Source organism: Petaurus breviceps, unplaced genomic scaffold, assembly GCF_028583685.1.
Source record: "Petaurus breviceps papuanus isolate PSGF00001 unplaced genomic scaffold, PetGlider_PUasm1.0 174, whole genome shotgun sequence".
In the NCBI taxonomy this organism is placed as follows: Eukaryota; Metazoa; Chordata; class Mammalia; order Diprotodontia; family Petauridae; genus Petaurus; species Petaurus breviceps.
The window spans coordinates 7,624,904-7,649,177 of NW_027185761.1; positions in this window are offsets into that span (position 1 = coordinate 7,624,904).

The window sequence follows — 24,274 nt, forward strand, 5'->3', positions numbered from 1 at the left end:
AGTGACAAGAGAGAAGGGAATGGATTCCAATCCAAGTGCTGCTTGACTCCTAGGCAGCTAGGTGGTATGGTAGAGTGCTGGACCAGACTCAGGATGACTTAATTTCAAATTGGTTTTCACATGCTTAGAAGCTATGTGACCTTAAATGAGTCCCTTAATCCTTGTCTGCTTCAGTTTCTTCAGACAAAGATTAAGGGACTAATTTAAGGGACCCAGTGTTGTGATGATCACATGAAATATTTGTAAAGTACTTAGCAAAAGGCCTGGAACATAGTAGGCACTTTACAAATCCTTTTTGCTTTCCCTTCTCCTCCAGTTTAGTCTTCTTTCCATTATATCATGCTGCCTTTCCAATCTTCAAATTAATTTACAATCAGAGTTTAGCATTTTTGAGGTTATGTGGAAGTAAAGGAAATGAGAAAAAAGGATCTTAGAATCATAGATATAGAAGTAAAAGGGAACAAATAGGTTATCCATTTCAACCGCATAATTTTATAGATTAGGAAAGTGAGGCCCAAGGCAATAATTTAGGCCCAAGACCTAAGTTTTATTTCCAGGCCAGGTCACACAATCTAGGGAAAAATGTCATTGAGGGCAAAAATGATAGCAAAAAAAAAAGACATTCCTACATCCCAAGTCTCAACAAGTAGAAATTATTCATATATAGCTGGAAGAAAAAGATATGCTATTAAACAAAAACCCAAGACAAATTACTCAGAAGAGCCTGAAGAGTGTTATTAGACTTACAAAGGGATTATGTCACTTTATTTCATTTAACAACTGATTCATCATATCCTAATTTTGTAGAGAAAAAAAATCATGTCCTTTCTTTCCCCTTTAAAGTGGTGTGAACTCCATTAAATACCACTTTTTAAATGGCTGATAATAATATATTTTAGCTTTGAGGCATCCATTTCTGAATCCTCCTATGAATTTTTACAGGAAATAAATAAAAGCTCTTAGTAGAGATAGGCTGTTGAAATGCAGAAAATTTGCACATAGAAGTGGGATAAGAAATGGTTATGGATGCTGAATGGGGAAAAAATCCATATTTCATCCAAGAGTGTACATTTTTATGAGTCTTTGGCTGATGCCAAAGTCACTTAATTAGAGTTTCTTTTTCTATATGTTCAATATTGAATTTTGGAGGGGCTGCAATTCTACACAACCTAAGCTACAACTAGGAACCTTGGCGCTATCATTTCTTAATATTCTTCTCCATCAAACTGGTGTGACCTTGGGAGACACACTAAACTTTGCTCACCATGTAAAAATTCCATCAAACCTGATTTGTGATTATCTGGATGAATCAGTTGACTAGTGATTTCTCTAGGTGTATTTAGAAACTGTAGAGAAGGGTGTGAGTGGCATTAAGATACCATAATCATCTGATTTCAGCAACAATACACTATCTAAATCTTTAGTGTCATAAACAATCTCTAAGCCACAGAAATGGAAAAGATGGACTGTACTTAATTTTAATGCAACAAATAAAGAGGAAAATATTTTTCTGCATATGATACTGGAATATATACTTCCCTTCTACTCAGAAAGCTATTTCCAAAGGTATTTGCAAATATTTTTTAGCCAAATGGCTACAGAGGTCCCCTCCAATTCTAAAATTCTGAAAAATACTCAGATTCTCTGTAAAAAATGTTTCATGGTCCTGGGCAAAAACTGACTTCTTAGTTAAGGTCACCCCAACAAGTAGGTTAACTAGGTAACTACAACAGCTACACCATGTAATGTGAGGAGATCCACAAAGATCAAGTTGCCCAGAATATCCTGACAGAATTGGTTCAACTTAGTTCCCACTACCTTGCAGAAAATGTCCTAAAAATTGTAGACATAAAGTGAAAAGTGAAACAACTTCTGTCCTTAAGAAACTTCCACTGTGATGGAGGAAATAATATATGCATACAATATATAATTTAATGGAGAGTATATGCAAAAATGAATACAATGTAAGTTGAGGAAGGAAAACACTAGTAGCTGTGGACATCATGGAAGATTGTATATAGAAAGTGGAACTTGGAATGACACTTGAAGGAATTCAGGTTCCATGCAAGAACAGCAAGTTCCAAGACCCAGAGACAGCTTCATGACCTTGCTCCCTACCTGACCTCCAAACTCCAGCACTAGGCTATATTTTCCCCATGTTAAAAACCCCTGTTTTTAACTGCTAAGATGGAAGAAACCCCAGGTCCAAAGGGGGAGGGGGAGGCTTGGAATGAGTCAGAGTCAGTTCACAAAGATTATAACTGCATTTATAAGAAGAAACTTGCAAGCTGGAAGAGTGAGACAAAGTTCTTACCTGCTCAAAGGAGAGTGGGAAGGATGAGGTATTTATACATATTTGAGGTATTTAGGATTTTTTGAGTTATTTATGGCTAAAGTCAAGGTGGAGAAATACAATAAATTGGGAAGTCAGTTAGAAAGTGGGGACCTAAGGAGAAGAAATCGGTGAATACAATAAACCAGTAAGTGAGAGGATTGCCATTCTTTAGATAAGTCTGAAAGCTAGATGTTTGCTTTTCTCTCTGAGAAGGTCAAGAGTGGTTTTCACAGTTAGAGGCTTTTCTGAATTAAAGTTTACTTCACAAAGGATCACTGGTATGTCAAACAGCCCTGGGCATCAGAAGGCCTCCCGATTGGCCATTTGTTGTCCTACTCCATTGTCTGGTTTCCCAGTGAAAGAGGGAAACTCTAGCTATCCAGCATATCTAATCTGTTAGTAAAAAGCATTACAGAGTTGTTGTCCACACTCTTTACACACACACACACACACACACACACACACACACACACACACACACACACACACAGCAGTATGTTTCCTTGCCCAAAGGCTACTGTTAAAAATTGCTAAAGGGCCTAGGGCTCCTAAAACTTTTTCCCTATTATATTAATTATCATAAGAGTTAATATTAATGCAGAATCTGGTTTTGAGATAAATAAGGGAAAATGTTTCATTATATAAGGTACCAGTTGATGAAAAGCCCTAAATGGCCATAGAACATCATGAAACATATATAAGGATGGAATATACTAAGATGGGCTTTGGAAAACCAGGGGGAAACATGAATGCACAGGTTGAGGCAGCTTTCTAAGAGGAGAGGAGACGGGCTGGGCAGAAAGAAGGTTCCTATTTCACAGGGAAGGCAAATAAGCACTATTACATGTTTATGGTTAGAGGGAGCTTGTTAGGATCAGTGTGCAGACAGAAATTAATAAAGTGGGCACATGTGACTAAAGGATGTTCATTACTCCCTAACTCCCTTAGAAATAGCTTGAGAAAAACAACCAACTAGAAAAAAAGGGGTTATTCATCTGTTGAAGAATTATCTGAACAAACTGTGGCAAGGGAATCTAATGCATTTTATTGTGCTACACAAAATGACAAGAAAGCCTATTTCAGAGAATGCTGAGTAGTATGAACTGATGCAGAGTGAAGTGAGCAAAATGAGAGGAACAATTCATTCCTGGAAACCAACATTGTAAAGTATGAAAAAATTGACTTAAGAGTACTGATCAGTATAACTACGAATTGTGCCTCTAGAGAATATATAATGAAGATTTTTAACAACGTCTTGACAGAATGGTTATGGTTTTAAGGTTCACAAAGAATTATAATTTTGGACTGTTAATTTTTCATACTTATATTTTACTAGGTCTTTTTTTTCCTTTCCCTTTTAAAAGTATATTTTTCCCTTTCATTTTTAGACAAAGAAGTGATTGGGAGGGTGGTTGTTAGCAATAGAGATAACATTAAAAAAAAACAGGGCTAATGAAACTTTTGTTTTTAATTGAAAAGAGTTCAGAAGGAAGCACAGGGAAGTAGGAGTTTTGAAAATATATGGAATTATCATATTTTTGACAAAGAAGTGTGAAACCATGATTCACAGTTTAATTTAAAATTTTTTCTGTTCTACTGTGTCTAAGGAAATGTATTTTTCAATATTTAAATTCTGAATGAATAATACATTTTTAATAAAAGACAAAAAAAGAGAAACAACTCAACTTTCACTTCCTGATAAATCAGGAATCACTGAGATATGCAAATTACAAAATACAGTATGGAAAGAGGTAGTTTTTTCTCTTTTGATACATTAAATAATAATAATATAATAAACATTTTTATTGTCCTTGCACTGGTATGAGTTTAGATTGAGATTAGCCTTTATCACTTTTATTTATGAAGGTTAGAAAAGAAAGAAAGAAAGAAAGCATTGTCAAGTTTTGAAGGAGAGAAGAGTAGATCCCTTAAGCCTTCTCCAGTTTTCTTTGTAGAGGTAAACAAAACAAAGTCTGGTTAGTCAAAGTTAAAGTCAATTATTACAGGAAATATCTTTAAGTATAATGAGGGTATCCTTGACAATGAGAGACCCATTTAGAAGAGGAAACCATGAGTTTTTGGCATCATCTATATTGTTATCACAACCACAGAGGCAGAAACATTGAGCTGTGGGTTAATGGAGGCAGCAAATACTGCCTTCATCTCCAAAAAGACCATCACATTCTTTTCCTTTCCTTCCTTTCCAAGTCTATCAGTATGCAATCCTCAAAATCAGGAAATGACTCTGCACTAATAAAATTGGTGTTTTTAGGAGACAGAGCAAGAGAGACAAAGTGTTTTTGTTGAAAAATATTAGCTCTAAGGAGTATGCTTACCTGAGTGATTTTCCCTCCATAGTTTTACTTATTTTCCTCTTTGTTTTAGGTTTCTCTGAGGACACTTATGTACACTGAATAGTTCTATAAACTTCCCAAGGTTCCAAGGTCTTAGGCAAAGAGTTCCCTAAAGCCTGAGTGATGGGAACTAAGATTTCTGACATTAGTGACAGTTTAATATATCTATCAGTGCTTTTTAAGCCCCTCTCTCATGTGTGACTGTATCGTTGGTGGCAGAACTCTGGCAGCCAAAACGGTGAGGTCCTTGCAAAGTGGGGTCAGGGTAATATTCATTTGATCACCTTTTACTTAGGTAGAACTTCATAGTTTATAAAGTGTTTTTATGGGATAATATTTATATAGAATATCATTTGGCCGCTACAGTTCTGTGAACTAGGCAGTGCCATTACTATTATCTTGATTTTGCTCATTAAGAGGTTGAGTTTCAGGAAAGTGTACTGATTTGGCCAAGGTCATGTAGCTAATAAGTAATTAAGCAAATATATAAATCAAGATATTCTGATGCCCAATCGAGTAATATCAACTGCATCCTACTGCTTTTGGAGTTACAAATTAGAGTAAAGACTGAATTTCTAGTAATTCCTTAGAAAATAACAGGTTAAACTTTGCTGCCTGTTGAGATATAGGATTGACACCAAGATGGAAAGAAAGATGCCTGGCTCTGATTAATCCTCCCTTTGAGAATGTAACATGTAACAACAAACATGTAACTGTTTGTTGGGGTAGGGGCATAGATGCTGTGCCATACATTCATTCCATACAGTTACTAGGGTTTTCAGGAAGCTTTTGGAATTTCTTTATGGGGAGAAGCCTATAGAGAAATATAATAATAAATATAATAATCTCTAAATATAGAGAAATGCAGAAGGAGGATAGCCTATGGTCACATCCAGTGCCATGTTGCTCTGATGAAGTCCTAGAAAGAGAGCTAGGATGGACAAGGTTTCCTCCTGACTCCAAAAGCATAGAGAAATGGAGGTGATCAGACTCAGAGTAAAAGCAAGGTACTAATTCATCATGTCAGAGTGAGAGCTAAGTGTCAATGAGCATGATCAGTCTGTGACCAGACAGAAGCAAAAAGAGTTCCATCAGTGAGTTAATAAGAATCAGTTATATGCTAGGTACTGTGTTAAGCACTGGAAATACAAAGAAGGGCAACAAAGGAGCTCACAATCTAATACAGGAGGCAAGGAGAAGCAACATACAGATTATACACACACATATAGAGGGAGAGGTGTATGTATACTGGGTAAATTGACTTAGAGGTGACCCTGTGAATTCAAGATATCCTATAGTCATTTTTAGGAGCATCAAAGTGACAGAATGAATAGAGTTCTAGGCTTGGGGTCAAGAAAACAGAAGTTCAAATCAAGCCCCAAATATCTACTAGCTCTGAGACTTTCCCCAAGTCACTTAAGCCTGTTTTCCTCAGTTTCCTCATCTGTAAAATGACCTAGAGAACAAAATGGCAAACTACTCTAGTATCTTTGCCAAGAAAAACCTAAATGCGGTCATGAAAAATCAGAGAGGAATAAGGAACTACAAATCTTTTAGGTGGAGTTGATTGATAACCAGGGGCGCTCTTCATAAGAAAAAATAAACACCAGGAGAAAGAAGCAAAGCTTTGGCCTGAACTGGCAGAAGACATATTCTGGAAGTTATTTGGACACTGCAGAATCAAGGTGAGATGTGAAACATCTATTCCATAGGTCCACAAAATGCTACATATCCCGATATACATGACCCAATGTCCTGACATATGTAACAGTAATAATAAATTTTAAAGTTAGCAGGTGCTTGCTTAAATCTAATCGATGACCACAGTGATTCTTTTGGGCCTGTTAGCATTTCTTTTTTGTATAGAAAATAAATATCTTCCTATCTGTCCTATTCTGATTCTTTTCTGCACATTGTATAATTTTTCACTTTCTACTTTATGATAATTGTAGACGAGAGTCAAAAAACTCATCTATGAGTTTGCTACCAGGATAGGGTCATAAATGAGCTAAAAAAAGAAAGTGAGAAAAGGGACTTAATCCAGTGAAGGTGAAATAGAACACTAAAGGAGAAGGGTAAAGGTACTCTGTGGTTTAGGCCTGGAATTGCTTCCTATTATTAGAAGTTCTTAATAAATACCTGTTTATTTGAATGACAGTGTTCTGCGACAACCTGTTTCACGATTATATTCATCCTTTTCCCAGAACGTATTGTGCAATGCAGGGGTATGCTGATAAGTTTTATCAACTCTGAAAAAAAAATACAAATCAGATATTTTTAAGTTATATATGCATTAATATTTTTCCATCGATTTTTAATGTCTTGACAATTAACAAAACAATGAAGTGAGCCCTGATTGAAGTGTTTGTAGGTTTCTAGGTTATAAATGCTCATCCTGAAAACGTGTAGATCATCACTCCTAATTAAAGTTGGGTGGAATACAACCCTCCAATGGAAACAGAAAGAGTACTAGACTTGGTGTCAGAGAACAGTTCTAACCCTGAATGTATCTATGTTCCCTTAGAAGAATCAATCTCTTTGGGCCTTCATTTTCTCATTCTACAACATGATCAGAAAGATCCTTCTCTCTCCAAACTTAGGAGAGGTCTAGAGTTTGGGACAGAGGACTTGACTTCAAATTCTGACTCTGATACTCACCTCTTGTCTGACCTTTGGCAAATCTCTTTACATTACAGGGCTTGGATAGAATGACCTCTACGCAAACTACCAGCTCACAATCCCATGACCCTTTGAGCAAACTTCAATAAGAACAAGTCAATACAAGTTAGAAAACCCAACTTAAAATACTTCCTTTGACTGATGAGAAAACACTTCTTACTAACTTGACTTTATATAAATTTGATGATACTCCTTATTTTCTCCCCAAATAGGGAAGAATAAAATACAGTACATCAAAAATGTTTCTGTCTCAGTGACAAGTACCCTTTGTATTGAACAGAGATTATTTGACAGGGTGGAGTACCACTGAAAGAGATTTCGAAAATCTTTTCTATCTCAGAACTTGGGGCACTGAGATAACAACCTAAATTGAAATTGTGTTTGAATACATAAACATCTTTTCTCAGTACAGTGGTGCCATCTTCAGTAAAACTTAGCTTCCTTTTGGTCCTAGAAGCTCCAGGAAGATTGATGTTGTGATATGACAGTAATGGAAACACTATCACTAGTGTACTTTATGACTCCAGCTACCATGGGAAATGATTTTATAGTCACCTTTCACATAAGCAGTCTGTGACCAATTATGACTCTCCTCTCTAAGAACTGAGCATCAGGAATATATTGATGCTCCTTTTGAGCAGTGTTTAAGTTAAATCAACCTCCAACTGAGTAACAGAGTGGAATATATGTACTATGCTCATGTCTATTTTTGAGTTATGAATTTAAAGCCATTTGTAGGAGAGTAATGAGCCTATCTTGTTCAGAAAAAAAAAGGATCAAAGCCTAACCAATCTTTGAGGAAGATAAGGTAGCTGCCTATTTTGTGTACCACCATGGTATAAAGAAAAATCCATTGTCTTAGGAGGTCAGCTTCTTTATCAGCTATTTGTTTGAAAGATTCTTTTTTGATGAATTTTGCTTGAATTTTAAACATAGTAAAGTTTCAGATATACTAATCTGTCTTTAACCAAGAATTAAAATGACATTTTTAGATTTCAGATAATAAATCAGAACTGAACTGGGAAAGTTGTTTGTCAGTTTGTAGCACTAACCAAATCTCCAAAAGATGTAAACAATTTCTGCTCTTGAAAATTGAGATTAACAAGAAAAGTCATAGTAGAGAAAGATAGCATAGTATGATAGAAAGATTCATGGGCTTAGAACTGAGAGACCTGGATTCAAATCCAACCAGGTTCACTAGCTACATAAATTGAACAAGTATCCCCATATTTGTAAGTCTTAGTTTCCTGTGCTATGAAAATGGAGAAATTAATGAATGTTATTGAAGGTAATTGTGAGGAAAGTGCTTTGTAAGTAAATTTTTTTTTAATTTTTTTTTAATTTTTGCTTTTTGGAGGGGGAAGGCAGGGCAGTTGGGGTTAAATGACTTGCCCAAGGTCACATGGCTAGTTTTGTGTGTGTGTGTGTGTGTGTGTGTGTGTGTGTGTGTGTGTGTTAAGTGTCTGAGGCTGGATTTGAACTCAGGTCCTTCTGACTCCAGGGCTAGTGCTTTATTCACTGTGCCACCTAGCCACCCCATTTGTAAGTAAATATTAATGTGAGATGTGTACATATATATATGTGTGTGTATGTGTGTGTGTGTGTGTGTGTGTAATGTGTGTATATGTATATATGTAAGATAAATATGATCTACTTCAACACCCTCAATAGTGAGTGATATTAGGTAATGCAGTAGGGAAAAAAAAAAAAAACAAACACACAAAAAAACATTGAATTAGAGGTTAGCCCAGGTAAACTTTGTTCTCTGAGATTCGATTTTCTTCCTGTAAAATGGGAAGATTGTACTTTTAGCTACATATAATGGAGACCAAAGAGAAAGGAAATTCCAAAAATTGTGGAAATATTGATAACACTTTAGGGTAGCAAAAAGAAAAAAAAAACAGATTGCTTAAATAAACCTTGGTAGAGGAATGTGACAATCAAAGGATCAATCAATCATGTATTTAAGATTTATTAAGCTCGGGGTGGCTAGATGGTGCAGTGAATAGAGCAGCAGCACTGGAGTAGGAAGGACCTGAGTTCAAATCTAACCTCAGATTCTTTACACATACTAGCTGTGTGACCTTGGGCAAGTCACTTAACCCCAATTGTCCTCTCTTCCCCCCTCCAAAGGAAAAAAAAAGTGGTAAGATTTATTAAGCTCCTACTTATTTCCAGGCTATGTGCTAAGCTCTCAGAATACAAAAGAGGCAAAAGACAGTCCCTGCCCTCACGTAATTTGCTATCATATTGGTGAGAGAACATACAAACAAACATCTAAAAAGCAAGCTATATACAGGGTAAAAAAGAAATAATTAACAATGGGAGGTCACCAGAATTAAGACAGGGTAGGGAAGGCTTCCTATAGAAGCTAGGATTTGGGGAGGTCAGTATTCAGAAAACAAGAGGAAAAGCCCTGCAGGCATGGGGGACAGACAGAAAATTTCTGGAGCCTAGAAATAGAGCCTCTTGTTTCTGTAACAGCCAGGATGCAGAAGTCACTGGATGGAAGAGTATGATATGGAATAAGATCTAAAGAGACTGGACAGATAAGAGAGGGGTAGGTTATGAAGAACTTTGAATATCAAACAAAGGACAACAAAATATTATTGTATCATAAGAAAATACACATAAGAGGAATTCAGAGAAACACAAGAAGACTTTTCTAAATTGACAAAGAACAAAATTAGCAGGATCTTTCAAAAGAAGAGTGCAACTGCAGTAACCTAAGTGAAAATTAGACTAGTGGCCAAACTCATTAATTACAATGATCAATCTTATTCCTGGGAAACACAAAACACACTTTCTACCTTTTGGTAGAGAGATGGAAATTATGGACATACAAATTTTCATATGATTGCAAATAAAGTGTATGCTGTTGTTTTTTGTTGTTGTTGTTGTTGTTCAAGGTTCAGGGTATATCAGGAACAGAATGTGATTTATTTTTAAGTGGCATCAATAACCATTTTTAATAAAGCAAAATGAAAAATGTGACTAAATTATCACTATGTATATATGTATACACACACATACACGCATACACACACACACACATATATACACACACACACACACACACACACACAAGTCTGTCTTTAACCAAAAGGAAATTTTTAGATTTGAGATAATAAATCAGACCTGAACTGAGGAAGTTTTGTCAGTTTGCAGCACTAACCAAATCTCCAAAAGATGTAAGCAATTTCTGCTCTTGAAAATTGGTATTAATAAGAAAAGTCTTCAACTCTGGCATTCTATGATGCTATTAATATTTTAAAACTTTCAAATTATTCATTTCCTTTCATGGACATCAAATTGGTGATACCAATTACCTTCTGTAAACTCCCATTGAAAGGTGAGAAGACATTTGTTATTAAACAAGAATCAGTCTCTGCAAAGAAATAAGGTGAAATAATGCTTTGCAATCATAGAAATACAATCCCATAGTAAGAAATTGATGTGTTTCATCTTCCATTCCTTGTGGTTCTTGCTTTAGAAAGAAGCCACTCAACCCCGATAATTAGCATGATAAAAGGATTTCAAAAGTAGAAAGGACCTTGGACCCATTACTTCAGCCTCCCTCCATTTTATAAATAAGGAAACCTAGGGCTGAAGACTGGAAGTAATTTACCAACAGTGACAGAGGTAGTAAGACTGTATGTCAGTTTTGTTATAGTATTATTATATAAATTATAAGGGCTGAATCAAGGTCTTATCCTTTAACAGGAGCAAAGATTTTTCTTTTTGGAAGAGATTTCAGGAATTTTGAAGTTGATTTAGTCAATCCTTTGAAGAAATTTGTTGATGACATTGTATCTATTTTTATCATTTCCTTGCCCAAATGAAAGCTAATTGTGTGTGTGTGTGTGTGTATGTGTATGTGTGTGTGTTTCAACTTCAGAGGAACTTTGAACTAAGTTTTTGGAAGATGCAAGAAAGTTTGGGTTAAGTTCAGAAGGTACTGAAATCTAAGCACTCGAGGGTTCCCACTTGTCCCAGATAAATTCCTCTTGAAGATTCCTTCCCTGGGTTATGGCAGACACAAATTTTCACAAAGTAGCTCTTGCCCCTGCTGATATTTAACTTCCCATTCAACCAAAATAATTTCAGACTTTCGGTTTCCTATCAGTACAGAGGATAGATGAAAATCAAATAGGCCTGAGGGAGGGGGGGGCAACTGCAGGAAGGAAGATTCAGTGGTGGAGAGGGAAATATAAAAAAAAATGAAATCCTTTCCTGGGTTCCTTGTATAGATCTAATTTCAGAGTCCTTGAACTAGATGATATCAAAGTTTGCTTACAGTTCTTTCATTGAGTCTATTTAAAAGGTATATGGCAAAGTCTTAGATTTTAATACCAAAATCAACTTCCCAAGTCCAAGATGGGAAGGATTAGCTAGATAATACTTCAGGGAAAAAAATATGGGGATTTGTGCGGGTTACAAGCTACATTTGTATCAACAATGTTATGTAGTATTTTTAAAAAATGATTGTGATTTATACTACAAGAAATACAGAATCTCAAGAAAGGGAGGCTATATTTTCATTGTACTGTGCCCTGGTCTGACTCTAGTTGAAGTACTATGTTCTATTCTGGAGACTATATTTTAAAAAATTGAGAGAAATGATGGAGTTGGCACCAGAAAGTTATAATTTTGAATTCTGCCACATACACTTATTATTGTGTGTAATCATAGAGAAGACACTTAACCTCCTTCAGTCTCAGTATCCTCATCTATAAAATGGAAATGATAGTAGCACATACTTCTCAAAATTGTTTTCAACACCAAATGAGGTAAAATATGCAAAGTATTCTATATAACCTGAAGTACTTTATTACATTGTATTATATGGTGATGACAACGAGAGCATCCAGAGGAGGGCAATCAGAATGATTTGGCCCTGAGATCCTTTTATACAAAGACTGGTTTAAGTAACCAGGGATGTTAAGTTAGGAGAAGATAGGGAAGCATGGGAGAAGTTGCTTTAATTTTATAATTCAGAAAAAAAGCATAATTATTTTGCTTGATCTCTAGAATCTGGATGAAGAACAGTGGTGGGAGATACAGGTTTAAGACTGATATGGGCATATCTAATGGTAATGAAATTTAAAGGTCCCTTTGTATTAGAAAGCTAAGAGGTACTTAGCACCTAGTTCAAATTGTGTTACTGCTGTAACAGGAAGGGGCTTAAAAGAGAAGAGCAATACTTTATATAAGGAAAATCCCTAGAGAGGGAGAGTCAGAAATCCTTGGGATAAGCTTCCTGGAGGCAAAAGGAGATGTTTCTGAGAAGACTGAAGAGGAAAGGCCCAGGCTGGAGAGAATGATTTTGATTTTGGGAACCTGAGTGAAGTGATTTTGATTCTGGGACCCAGCTGGAGCTTCTGCTGGGGAGCTACCAGCCTCTACTGGGAGCTGTTGAAGACTGAGAAAGTATGACTGTGATACTGGTACTTTTCATGAGCCTGTTTGTGGCTTTGTTAAGCCTTGACTTCCTGGGAACAGTGACTGTGAAGGATTTAAGGTGGACTGGACACTGTGAGCCTCGGTGTGGAACATGAACAGCATGGAGAGCTGGACAAGGAACTGGGAGCTGTCAGCCTTTGAACCTAGGTGACAGTTTGGTGAAACCAGGTAGGAGCTGGGACTGTGGAAGGGGATCCAGGGAATCTGGGAGACTACCCTGAGTTAAGCTGAAAGAAGACTTTACTTGGATACTGTGTACTGACTGAGAAGATGGTAACATTTGTGACTAAGGGGTAGATGGCCTGTGTGTTTTATACTACCCCTTAAGAGAGTGCTGAGTAGTGACTAATATTGTAACTGAGTGTGCCCTAAGAGTGGAGAACTTTGACTATTGTATTTTGTGACCCTTAAGGAGGCAAGCTTCCTTAAAGATGACTGAATGATTGAGTGGATTGAATGATGGAGTTACTAAGTGATTGATTGCCTAAATGATTATACTTTGTTCAAAATTGTATGACCACTGTGACGAAAACTATATGGCCGTTTTCTGTGATAAGTTGTTGTGAATGCTGTATTTTGATTATCTGTGATAAGTCATAACATTGTGGATGCTATACCTTGATTTACTGTGAATGTTTTGCTCTGATTTTTTATTGAATAAATAGAGTGTTCAGTATACTATGTAATCAGTACTTTGAAAGCTGTTAACAGTAGCATTCTTCTGGAAAGCTGCTGGTGCTTGGCTTTACAGCATAATAATAATAATTATAACATATGTCATCTACCATTTCCCAGGTATCAGATTAATAATTTGTAATTATCATTTCATGTGATCCACACAAAAACCCAGGGAGCTAGGTACCATTATCCCTATTTTGCAGATGAGGAAACTGGGGCAGATAGAAGCTAAGTCACTCGTCCAGGGTCATACAGCTAATAGTTGCCCAAGGCCACATATGAACTTAGGTGTTCTTTGACTCCAGGCCCAGCACTATATGCACTGCTCCACCTAGCTCCCTATACATAAAAACAAAAACAATCACAAACACAAAAAAATGTGTTTTCCTCCAGTTGAGGTGCTCAAGCAAAGACTAGTTGATGGTGTAGAAGGTCTTCTCAGTCCAGGATGGGTTGGACAAGCTGATCACCAAAGTCCTTTCTGAATTAGTCTTTTGATTCTTCCATAGTTAGGATTTATATGCTGGCTCACCACTTGGTTCAGTATAGTGGTAGAGACATAACAATGATGATTGGCAGATAGGTGAAGGAAACTTTAGCTCCCTCTCACATCAGGAGATGCATATTAACTCTAATTTTGTATACAACAGAAGGGAAAGCCTGCAGTGACTTGAATCACTGACAAACCTGACATCCCTGCATAAAGGTTAACCTAGATTTTTTTTTTCCCTCTAACTTCCAGACATACCTGTTAAAAAGTTCAAGAAATCGGAGACCCCATAGGTATGAAGTTCTGAGGATGGGTAGCTACCGATGAAGCAGCACACAGTTACAGGATGCCTAGTTTAATGTACATTTTGACAATTAAACTATCTTTTCTAATCTAACGGGCTCCTCTAAATGCCCTTTTCCTTCAATCAGCAGAGCCTGGCTGCACACTAATGTTCTTGTACATTAGTACACCTGCATTGTTTCACAAGACTAGCCTGGCCTCTGGGACACAGCTGGAAGCCCCCCCCCCCACTTCTGTGGATGCAGCAACAATTGGCTTATCTTATTCTTGCAAAGGCTCTGCTGGGGCTATGCTCAGTGAACTGATTGCTACTTTACTCCTATCCCCCCTGCTGCCAACCTTCTTGCACCTGGTCTTTGAGGTTCAAAGGCAGATTGTCTGTATCATTTGTGCTTCCTACAATAAGATAAACAATTATACTTTGACTTCTCTAATTAAAATCATGAATGGTGGTAGTAACAGATATATTTGATATTTGGAAGTTAAAAGTGGAAGGGAATAAATGACATATCAATGATTGGAGAATCCCTGAAGGGGAAAGTTATCAATTATCATCTACAGATTCAAAGTCATGATTATTAGTTTAATTCAATTAAACTATTTTAAAGCACCTACTATGTGGCAGGCACTATGCTAGGGAAGAGGGATATAAGACCAAAAATGAAACTGGCTATAACCTCAACAAACTTCCGTTCTTAGGGAAAATAGAGAAACCTGTGTAGGAACAAACTGCAAATAAAAAGTTTGTTTCCCCACTCCTGTATTTAAACTTCATAGTTTCTTTCTTTGTCTAGTGCCCTTCTGTCTCTCTGAATCTCCCTATCTCTACCTTCTCTCTGTGTTTTTCTCTATCTCTCTCTGTCTCTCTCTTCCCCTTTTCTCCCCCCTCTCTTTCCCTCTCTTCCCCCTACCCCCTTTCTGTTTCTTCTCCTCTCTTTCTCCCTCCCTCCCCCATGAGAGTAAATATTCTATCTTTTCCTTACTGAAGGACACAGCAGGTTATTGTGTTGCAGACATTCTGTGATCCAAACTAGGCCACCTGAGAGGTAATGAGAGCCATGACCTATAACCATTCTATTAAGCAGAATTGCTCATTTATAACAGTCCCAAATTATCCTTTCTCTAAACTTGGCTTCCACTGTGCCAGTCTCATGAGCCAACATTAAGGGACCTAGAGTCAGGTAAAGAAAAGCTGGTAAATATCACTGAGTCATGGGCCAGCTGTGAGGACTCACTGATGCAGTCTGTTTCAAGCTAAGCTGATCAGCAACAACCTGTATTCTCCTTAATATCTCTGAGTTCCAATCTGATTCAATAGACATGTATTAAATAACTACTATATGCAAAGCAATGTAAATCAGTATAATGTGACTCAATACAAGAAAAGCAAATGAGTGTTTTAGTTAACAAATACTTGACTTACTGGGCAAGCAGAGAGAGAGAGAGATGGCAGCATAGACTAACACTGAATATAATCAAGTTTGTAGAATATAATTGAGGCTCACTTGAAGAACCACATAGAGGCAGTTGTGAACATACAGGAGAGGCTTCCGGGTTACTGGGTCTGGGCAGAGTTCTTCAGTTCCATCCTTGTCAGTGATCTTCACCTTGACTGAATCTGTATTTCCAAGGTGGCCAAGGCCCAGACTTGGTGGTTTCTGTGGCTCAGAGGAGGTCTGGCCTCCATGGTCATTACTGCTGCTGCTGGTGGCAGTGGCACTGAGCAGCAAGGGGCGGGGTTGCTATGGCCTCTTTTTGTGGTGTCATCAGTCATGTACTTCCCTAAGGGATATGAATAGCCTTCAAGGAATCAGAAGTTACCCAGGGAGCAAAGTGTCATATACAGCTGTAACAGTCAAGACGACAAGGCAGAATGGGAAATTAGAAGGGCCAGCTGTTTTTAGTCAATCAATAAACATTTATTAAGCACCTGCTATGTCCACAGACCTGCCATATCCCATGCTAAATGCTAGAGAAACAAAGAAAAACAAAAGATAATTCCTGCTGTCAAGGAATTCATAGTTTCCATTTTTCTTCCCACCTTGGATTATGTACAAAGGAGATTTGTGGAGGATAAGTTGTGAATAATCAGTAGAGAGAAGGCATATTACATGGAGCATAAAAAAGTTTTGTTAAAGGTAATATTTTAACAGGGACTTGAAGGAAGTGAGGGGAAAAGATGGGGAGGAAGATAATTCAAGGCACAGAGGACATCCTGGGGAAATATTTGGAGTTGGGAGATGGAATGACTTGCACTATTAATAGCAAGGAAGTCAGTATCACTGACTGACAGAGCCAGTGTATGGGGAGAAATATTGTAGTGGTGAGAGACTTGTGCTAGGAATACTGTGCAGTAGCCTATTAAAATAGTCGAGGTTTGTATTAGCAAACTCAGGTGTCATCCTCTTTCCCTGAGAGGTAAGGATATAGGACTGGGATGTGTCTTCTATAGCTCCAGGAAATAGACAAAAGCAAACATGGAAACCGAACTGTCCATGGCTTTAAGTAGGTTAAAGTCCAAAGCTACTCACTCTGCCAAGTACAGATTGTTACCTGAGTGCCCACATATATATCAGCTATATCAGATAGAATCTATGATGTTTTTTTTTTTTTAAAGCAATTGGGGTTAAGTAACTTGCTCAAGGTTACACGGCCAGTTATTATTTCTGGGTGTGTGCTGAGTATCTGAGCCCGGATTTGATCCAGGTCATCCCGACACTGGAGCCGGTGCTCCTACTAGCTGAGCCACCTGGCCGCCCCTAAGCAATTGGGGTTAAGTAACTTGCTCAAGGTTACACGGCCAGGTGTTTCTGGGTGGGTGCTAAGTGTCTGAGCCCGGGATTCGATCTCCAGGTGTTCTCAACACTGAAGCCAGTGCTCTTACTCACTGTGCTACCTGGCCGCCCCAAATCTATGATGTTCTTGACTAAGCATGGTAACAGTCAAACCCTCTCTATCATACCAGGAATTGCACAGTCAACCATGAAGACATCCATACATCTATCCATTGACCAGGTCCCCTACTCCTCTCCCTTTCCCTCCAGTGTGAGCTTATTGAAAAAATTCTCCTATTAAAGAAAAGGAAAGCTGTCTTCTTCATGGCTCAAGAAAAACTTTGTGCTTGATAGGAGATGGACAAATCACTGCTACCAGGATCTGACTGATATCCATCTATAAACTACAGAGAATTTCTACATCTAAGCTATATTATTTTATTGTCAAAGTTTTCTAAATGAATAAGGGAGCAATATCAATATACATGACTCTATGGCACTCTGTCATGCCCATATATAAAAGGGTATAATAATGGAATATTCCCTTTTTATATGGGCATGACAGATTACCATAGAGTCATATATATTGGTGATGCTACCATATTCCTTTAGAAAACCTTGACAATAAAGTCATATAGCTTAGATACCAGCTCTGGAGAATATTAGTATTATCTGATACCTTGGAGATAGTGAAAGTAGGAGGAGTAGAGGGCAGGAAGCCTGTGTTATCCAGAGAGAAGACAATTCAATCTTCAGGCCTCAGGTAGGGAATGGTCGGTTTTGAGAGACTGGATGGTTATCAGTTTGATTTCTGGATCTTCCAAAGATCCTTCCACCCTCTTCAATTTGTCTCTGGAAAGATAAAGATGAAAAGACACTTCACCCTATTCCCAGCTTCCTCATCATTCACTTGTGTGTCAAATCAATATCAATGCCCCTGAGAGAAATGATTCAGTGAGGACCCCCACTCAAATTCTAATCAGTATTATTTTGTTATGATACTATAAGGGGTAATGATTTTTTTTCTTCTTTTTTTGGAGGGGGAAGGCAGGGCAATTGGGGTTAAGTGACTTGCCCAAGGTCATATGGCTAGTAAGTGTGTCAAGTGTCTGAGGCCGGATTTGAACTCAGGTCCTTCTGTTTCTAGGATCCGTGCTCTATTCACTGTGCCACCTACCCACTAGGGGTAATAATTGTTACTTATTATTTCAATATATTCAACTAGTTATATATTTCTAGTCAATCACCTAATAATAGGTATAAGAATAAACAAAATTTCTTCTGGAGCATGAAGAAGATAGTTTTGCTTTGTTTTCTTTTATGAGAATAAGCAATCCATACTTTGTATAAGTCACATAGGAATAGAGATTCTAATAGAAAGGTCATATAATAGGGCTTGAACTTTAATGTAATGTTCATTACTTGTTTAATAGCTTGGGAGCTCACTTGCATAACTATAAGAATGCAGCAAAGGTATCTCCAAACCTTTTTGACCATACTCCATTACTAAACCAAACATGGGTGGTGGTATGCTATGTAAAGTCCCTGCCTCCATATGTTCTTGGAGCATGTGTATAGCTTGTACCATCTCCTTCTGCCTAACCTAAGTAGGAACCCATCCATTTTGTGGAACACCGAGTCAGTGGAGATATTCCTTGCTTCACCTAACTCTTGACTCTGCTGACATATCATTTTTGCTTATTTTAATTTGTCATATGTCAACCTATGGGATTTTATATTTTGTATAGCTGCTTTATAATGTCTAGAAAACTAATCTGTTAACAAACCCTAAAAAACATAAGATGTCGGATGGAGGGGGCATCTCAGATCATTAGGAAGCTCTGAGGTCCACTTCATTGGAGGGGACCATGAACCCTTAAAGAAAGTGCCATTAGCTGAGGGCCTTGCCACAGTCTCTTTCATGGCAGATTGGACAATTTTAACACCCATACCCAATGCCACTTTAAACATCATTAAAAATGAACTTGTGATGTAGAAAACTTTCTAAAAGTTAAACAAAATTCCTTGTCTTCTTAAGCATAAAACACAAAATGGAATTTCTTTTTCTTTAGTGGCTCAAGTTCACCATCACGAACATTAAATAGTGAGTTACAATAGTATAAGAGATTATTTAGGTCTATGATCCTAACTGTTGTAGGATGCTTCATTTAGGATTCTGGGCCCACTTGTAGTCCTTTAAAAAATTAGAAAATGAGGGGTGGCTAGATGGCTCAGTGAATGGAGCACTGGCTCTGAAGACAGGAGTACCTGAGTTCAAATTCAGCCTCAGACACTTAACATGTACTAGCCATGTGACCTTGGTCAAGTCACTTAACCCCAATTGCCCTCCCTCCCCAACCCTCCAAAAAAGCAAAACAAAAGCAAAAAAGTTTTAAGACACTGGGGTATAGAAATCCAGCTTGCCCTACTAGAAAGTCTGAGGGGAAATAGGAGAGGATATAAGAAAGGGCAGATTGGGGGAAGGGGTATTCTTGTAAAACTCTAGCTCTGACATTTTTAACTACCTATAGGACTAATTGCTGACATAGCATGTATATGATGGTGTGGATTGATTGTCTTCAGGTGAACTGATACCTTATCTGACTGTAAAAGACTTTATATCAAGCTTTCATTGGAAAAAGGAAGGAGCATGTGTAAATGGCAGATGTATTTTGATTTATAAAACAACCTTGTAGTCGAGTGTGAGACCAGCTCAGTAATTAGAATCTCTGGTCATGCTCTTCTGGTGAATGCTTCCTGTGAATCCATAGCTTTCAAAACATTTGACAGCTGTCTGAGAACTCAACTTCAGAGAATGAACTTCTGTGCAGTATCTGTCAGTAGTGATGAGAGCAGATGCAAAAGGAAAATTAGGTATTTTAATAAAAGGTAGCTATTTTGATACTTTTCATTTTCAACTCTAAAAAGTTGTGTTAAAGTTGTCTATAATATATGAAGATAATGGGATTCCCTTTCAAAACACAATGCTGCATGCTATAATTGTCCAGATATTTTTTCACTATACACAAACCAAGACAAGACATCTGATTTTCGTTAGGAGTCTAGTTGTCATGTAGAAGACCCCTGTTACAATGTAAAAATGTATATGAAGCAAACACCTTCTTTACTTGCTGTAGTCATTCTTCCACTGAAATAATGCCTCATTGTAATGAAGTATTATTCAAAATTCAGTATTCTCAAAGGCTAGATCAGCAGAGTACCAGTACTGACAGGTCCTATTAAAATGGACAGTCTGAAAGTTCAAGTCTTATCATGGACTTTTTGTCTCTTTTTCTCATGATTAGCCCAGATAATCTTGGAGAGACTCATTAAGCAAAAGGTTGGACAGTGGATAATGATTTTTTAAAATTTTCAATAATTTCTATGAAGGTAATACCTATGAAGGTATGGAACATGATCTGCATTAGTAGAGATGATTGTAGATTAGTAGATTGTAGATTAGTAGAGAGATTGATGATCCAAAGGTCCTTTAACCATTGAAGGACTGGCTTAAAAAAAAGATTATCTACATGTGAGATAAAGTCTTAAAATATTAGAGACATTGAAATATAACTCAGTACTTTCCTGCTGTGTGTATAGGTGTGTACATATGTGTGTATATGTATGTTTCCACCATCCATCTCATCTATAGAAAAGAAGTATGACAAGGCTGCATATTGTTACCTTATTTGTGTAAGTTATATGCAGAGTACATCATGGGAAATGCCAGGGTAAATGAACCAAAAGATGGAAATAAGATTGCTGGCAGAAATATCACCAGTTTCAGATATGCATAGGATATCACTCTAATGGCAGAAAGTGAAAATTAAGAAACCTGTTGATGATGGTGAAAGAACAGAGTGCAGAAACTGGCTTGAAGTTTAACATGAAAAAAAAAACTAAGTTCTTGAAAACTAGCTCCATCACTTCCTGGCAAATAAAAGAAAAAGAAATGAAAGCAGCTACATATTTTTCTATTCTTGGCCTCAAAAATCACTTTAGATGGCAACTATAAATATGAACAAAAGATCCTTCGGAATGAAAGCTATGGGAAGTCTGGAAAGTGTACTAAAAAGAAGAGATACCATCTTACTGACAAAAACCCATACAGTCAAAGCTATAATTTTTCAATTAGCAATGTATAGCTGTGAGAGTTGGCCCATGATAAAAGCTGAATGCCACAGAATCTACACTCCAACTGTGGAGCTGGAGAAGACTTTTGAGAATTCCTTGGACAGCCATAAGGTCAAATCCCTCAGTAATTAAATTAAATTAATTCGGGCTGTTCACTGGGAGGTCAAATACTGAAGCTAAAGATGTAATACTTTGCCTACACAATGAGAAGACAGGGTTCAGTAGAAAAGACCCTTCTGTTGGGAAAGGTTAAAGGCAAAAGGAAAAGGAAGGGAAAGAGTATGAAATAGTATCATGGAAACAATGAGCATGAACTTGGACAGAGAGAGTGGAGGATAGAAGTACTTTGTGTGCTGTGGCCCATGGGGTCACTAAAAGTCAGACAGAACTGAAGGACTAGACAACAGTAACATTAGACTGTAAGATCCTTGAGTATGGATTATATTATTTTAATGTTAATCCCCCTTTTAAATCACTTAATGAGGTTTTTTTCATTTCATTGTCTCCAACAAATTAGTATGGAATTACTGAGGAAAAAGTAGTTGTCTATAAAAGCATGATTTATTGGACTGACAACTTGCTTTCACGCATGTAGGGGAAAAATTGTCTCTGGGGAACAGGTATTTCTCTTAGTTATTTACTTCATCCCACCTTACCTTCCCTGCATGTCGAGGAAAGTAGCAATAGAGATTGCTGCCATTTGTAGGAGATGTGTTTCTCAGAGGATGGGGATGAATATAAGAATGCATCATGAATAATTTCCCTATAATTAAGTTTTAAAAATATGTTCCCGTAAGAAGAATTTACCCATGTTCAGTCTTCATGTTTGATTCTCCCACAACAGGTATAAAAAGTAAATTATTTGTATGGATAATCTGTACAATAAAAAATCAGTCCCCTAGGTCCTATCCTCCCACACACACATACACAATTTGTGTCACTTTTAGATCATGTAACACTTCAGTGATGCCTTGAGGACTCATGTTGGAGTAACCAGAATGACAATCTTATTTATTTAGGTAGACTGCAGAGCTGCCTGAGGTTAACACTTGAGTCATCTATAATTATTCACTGAGATAGTTCACCCAACCAGACAGTTCAAACAATTATTTCATTTTGTATTTAACTCCTAGTTTGACGATTCCTTTCATTGTTGGAAGGAAGAAAACAAACATTTATTAGTTCCTATTGTGTTCCAAGAACTGCTAAGTACTACAAATATTATTTCATTTGATCCTCACAACAGCTCTGGGGGTTAAGTGCCAGTATGATCCCCATTGTGCCACCACCTGTCTCTTGTAGCTACCTAGTTATTTTTAAATGAGTTTAGGTCTGAATCATAGATTTCCAATTTGGAACTTTATAGTTCAACTTGACCATCATTTCTTATATAGTAATTCCTTTCACAGTTTCAGGGACAGATAGTCAACAAAACTTCCTTTGAACATTTTGATTGATAGCAAATTCATTATTCCAAAAGCAGAGAGATCTAAATATTATAAACTTGGCTTTCCAATTGACCTTAATTTTTTTTTCTATCATTAATGTGCATTATTCCTTTACCACACACTATCATCCATCTAAAATAGCTTCCTTCCTTTTTCTCTCACACAATATTGCATTTCCAGATCTGTACCTTAACATAAGCCATCCACTAGTGATGAGGCAGGGGTGGGGTGGGGGTGTTTTAGGAATCCAGGAACCCCAATAACCAAAGTCCCTTGGTGGGCAGTCTGGAATGAATAAACAGGCTCAAGAATTCCGAGTCAGGTCATCCCGACACTAGAGCCAGTGCTCTTACTCGCTGAGCCACCTGGCCGCCCCAAGGGCTAAGCACTCTTTACAGATATAATCTCATTTGACACAACAACCCTCATCTCTTTATCTCATTTGAAATTTACAACAACCCTTCAAAGCAAGTGTTATTATTATTATTCCCATTTTGTAGTCATGGAAACTGAAGAAAATAGGGGATTAAGTGACTTACTCAGGATCATACTGCTAGTGTCTAAGACCAGATTAGAATTCCTATCTTCCTCAATTCAGACCCTTCAAAAGTGGTGTTTTTTTATTCTGTCATGCAGTGGAACTTTCTTTTGTTTTGCCTTCCCCATTTAGAGAATGACCTCCTTTAAAGCAGGTACTTTATGGCTTTTTTTGTTTGCATCCTGAGTGATTAGTGTAATGATTGGCATACAATAAGGCCTTGATGTTTTTATTAATGAACTTACCTAGCATTTTTGTTTGCTTTAGCAAAGTAGATTCATGTTGACTTTATAAAGTCAACTAGAGTAGGCCAAGCAGCCATTCACAATCATGCCTTAGTATGCCAAAAATGTTTATTGATAAAAAAAATATTGATGAGGCCATGGCAAAGGATAGAGCTCTATAAAATATCACTGGAGATCTTCCAAGCTCACAGTAATCCTTAATTTTATAATTTCAAGGGCCATGAGAATATTCCTTTGAGGAATTTCTCCATAATTTTTCATATTCCCTGGTATATTGAATTCAACCTGGACTATTGAATTAAATTTTGAGCATTTCAGGGATGGTATTTATAAGCTATAGCATCCAAAGGAAGGCATTTAGGATGGTGAAAAGCTTCATGTCTGTTTCATGGAAAGATTACCTGAATGAGTTGACAATATTTAGGCAGAAAGAGAGAAAACTCAGGTGGGATAAACACAGATATCTTCAAGCATTTGAAAAGATGTAATGTGAAAGAGGGATTGAACTTGTTCTATTTGGCTACAGGGGAAAGAAAAGGAAGCTATTGATGAAAGTTGGATAAAAAGGGCAAATATCTAACTGATATCAGAAGGAAATTGTTAATAATTAGTTCTGTGTAAAATACAATGTACTACTTTAGTAAACAATGTGATATTCCACTATGTTGGGTATATTGATCCAGACTTGGGAGGTTTGGAAACACCAAAGTCCCTGTAGATGTAAAGTGTGTAATCTCCCTTATCTACTACATGGGTGGGCAGAGGCAAAGTCTAAGCATATATTAAGGTCAGAGCCTCTAGTCATAACCAAGCCCTTGTGTCAGAGAAAAGGG